Source organism: Chrysochloris asiatica, unplaced genomic scaffold, assembly GCF_000296735.1.
Source record: "Chrysochloris asiatica unplaced genomic scaffold, ChrAsi1.0 scaffold00018, whole genome shotgun sequence".
Taxonomy (NCBI): Eukaryota; Metazoa; Chordata; class Mammalia; order Afrosoricida; family Chrysochloridae; genus Chrysochloris; species Chrysochloris asiatica.
In genome coordinates, this window is record NW_006408536.1 from 15,304,561 (window position 1) to 15,308,106 (window position 3,546).

Here is a 3,546-nt window from a genome sequence, read left to right on the forward strand (position 1 = left end):
GAAACTCTGAAAATCTAGCTAGTGAGACTCTTCCATTTCTCTTTCGATAATTTTTGCATCCCAGTTCACTCTACTTCCAGTCAGTAGTCCTGAGAGGCTGCCATTTCTACTCTCTAAAGCACAGATAAAAGCCCTGCTGGGAATATTTCTTAACATTATTTCCCCCTTTTGCCCATTCCAACCATGTCACAATCCCTGTACCCCAGAGCCCTGTTGTTCCAAGGTTGTGCATACATTGTTATTTACCTCTGTCCCACTTATCCCATGCAAACCTGTCTAATTGTTTTCCCATCAGCCTTGTTCTTCCATTCCCCTCCCCCTTCTTGTGTATTGCCCCCATTCCCAGCACCCAAACTATCCTGTGTCTATTCCCTACCCTATGTGCCTTGAGCTCAGCACAGGTGCATATCCAGCACTGATTTGGCCTGGATGGTTCAGGATGATCACCTGTGCAGTGAAGCCAGCTGCTTCCATTGGTGGATCATTTTTGCTGTCACCAGCCACATTGCCATGGCAAACATCTTAGACAGAGATGTTCTTTACATTGAAGCCTACATTGTCCCCAGGCAGAGCTTCACTCAAAGCCTCATGGTGCATTTCAACAGATTTTACTTCAGTGGTAACATTGACAGGAGCAAAGGTGACCACGGTGCCTGGTCTGAGAACACCAGTCTCCACTCTGTCCACAGGGACAGTGCCAATATCACCAATTTTGTAGACAGCCTGGAGAGGCAGACGCAGGGGCTTGTCAGTTGGGCGTGTTGGTGGCACGATGCAATCCAGAGCTTCAAGCAATGTGGTTCCACTGGCATTGCCATCCTTATGGGTGACTTTCCTTCCCTTGAACCAAGGCATGTTAGAAATTGACACAAATGCTACTGTGTCAGGGTTGTAGCCAATTTTCTTAAAGTAGGTGCTGACTTCCTTAATGATTTCCTCATATCTCTTCTGGCTGTAGGGTGGCTCAGTGGAATCCATTTTATTCACACCAACAATTAGCTGTTTCACACCCAGTGCGTAAGCCATGCTCACGGGTCTGCCCAGTCTTAGAGATACCAGCTTCAAATTCTCCAACACCAGCAGCAACAATCAGGAAAGCACAGTCAGCCTGTGAGGTTCCTGTAATCATTTTTTTTGATAAATTCTCTGTGTCCTGGGACAGCAATGATGGTCACATAGTACTTGCTGGTCTCAAATTTCTACAGGGAGATATCAGTGGTGATGCCTCGCTCACATTCAGCTTTCAGTTTATCCAAGACCCAGGCATACTTGAAGGAGCCCTTCCCCATTTTAGCAGCTTCCTTCTCAAGTTTTTCGATGGTTCTTTTGTCAATTCCGTCACATTTGTAGATCAGGTAGTGGTTGACTTGCCGGAGTTGACGTGTCCAATAATGACAATGTTGATATGGGTCTTTTCCTTTCCTATTTCGGTTTAGGTTTTGTGGTTGTTTTCACCAACACCTGTAATCTGGCAGCAAACCTGTTGTGAAAAAGCACAATGTTGTTTTGATTTGCATCTCTCTACAAGGTCGGCTGTGTAAGCTCACCAGCTGCTCCTTGGAAACCCTATACAGGGTTGGTATGCGTCGGAACCGATTCATCGGCACTTAACAACAACAACAGTTGCTGGTGATCGTGAACATTTCTTCATATGTTTGTTGGCTGCCAGGATCTCTTCCTTGTAGAAGTGTCCGTTCATGTCCTGTACCCATTTTTTAATTGGGTTGTCTTTTTCTTGTAGAGGTGTTGTAGTTTACTATATATTTTAGAAATGAGTCCCTTGTCTGATGTGTAATTGCAAAAGTTTTTTCCCATTGTGTGGATTCCCTTTTTACTCTTCTTGTGAAGTCTTTTGATTGCATATAAGGTTTTAATTTTTAGTATGTCCCAATCATCTATTTTGTCTACTTTTGTTTGTATAGTTTTCAAAATGTTTGATAATCTGTGTATTCCCTGAATTAGTGCCTTCACATTTGTCCCTATTTTTTCATTGATGGCCTTCATAATTTTGGAATTCACATTTAGGTCTTTAATCCATGCTGAGTTGGTTTTTGTATAAGGCGTGAGGTAAAGGTCTTGTTTCAATCTTTTTTGCATATCACTTTTCAGTTCTGCCAGCACCATCTGATGAAGAGATTATCCCCTCCCCATGCGATATGTTTAGGTACTTTGTCAAAAATCAGTTGGCTGTATGTGGATGGGTTAATTTCTGGATTCTGGATTATGTTCCACTGATCAATGTATCCTTCATTGTACCAGCACCAGGCTGTTTTGACCACTGTAGCCATGTAGTAAATTTTGAAGTCGGTGAGTGAGAGGTTTCCAACCTTGTTGTTCTTCTTAAGCAGTGCTTTGCTTATCCTTGATCTCTTTCCTTTCCATATAAAATTTGTAATTGTTTTTTCCATCTCTTTGAAGAATGTCATTGGAATCTGGATTGCCATTACATTATTTGTGTAAATTGCTTTGGGCAATATTGACATTTTCACAATGTTAAGTCTTCCTATCCAGGAGCATGGTACACTCTTCCATTTTTGTTAGTCTCTTTTGGTTTCTTGTAGTAGTGTTTTGTAGTTTTCTTTGTATAGGTCCTTAGTTTCTCTAGTTACATTTATTCCTAGATATTTCATTCTTTGGATGGCTAGTGTAAATGGTATTGCTTTCCTAATGTCCTTTTCAGAGCTGTCATTTTTGGTATAAAGGAATCCAACTGATTTTTGTATGTTGATTTTATATCCTGCTACTTTGCTGAACCTTCCAATGAGGTCTAGTAGTTTTTTTTACTGAATCTTTGAGGTTTTCTCTGTATAGGATCATCTCGTCTACAAATAGAGTTTTACTTCCTCTTTGCCAATTTGGATGCCTTTAATTTCCCTATCTTGCTGTATAGCTCTTGATAAGACTTCTAGCACAATATTGAATAGGAGGGGTGACAAAGGACATCCTTGTCTGGTTCCTGTTCACAGAGGGAAGGCTTTCAGTTTTTCTCCATTGAGAGTAATGTATGCTTTTGGTTTTGTAGATATGTTCTTAATTATGTTGAGGAATTTCCCTTCAATTCCTACTTTGTTGAGGGTTTTTATCAGGAATGGATGTTGTATTTTGTCAAATGCCTTTTCTGCATCAATTGATATGACTATGTGGTTCTTTTCTTTTTTCTGATTTATGTGGTGGATTACATTGATCATTTTTCTAATGTTGACCCATCCTTGCATCCCTGATATGAATCCCACTAGAGCATGATGTATTATGTTTTTAATGTGCCGCTGGATTCTGTTGAGAATTTTTGCATCTAAGTTCATGAGGGATATTGGTCTATAACTTTGTTTGCTAGTGACGTCCTTCCCTGGTTTTGGTATGAGGGTTATGCTTGCTTCATAAAATGTATTAGGAAGTTTTATATCCTCCTCTGTATTCTGGAATAATTTTTGTAGAAATGGTGACAGGTCTTCCCTGAATGCTTGGTAGAACTCACCAGTGAAGCCATCTGGGCCTGGACTTCTTTTGGTTGGGAGTTTTTTGATGACCTGATCAATTTCTTCTTTT

At 40.6% G+C, this 3,546-nt stretch overlaps 1 pseudogene; it reads right to left on the bottom strand.

Annotated features, from left to right (window-relative positions):
- Positions 1-372: 372 nt before the first annotated feature.
- The window catches only part of LOC102817064, a 26,695-nt pseudogene continuing 23,521 nt past the window's right edge, over positions 373-3,546 (bottom strand).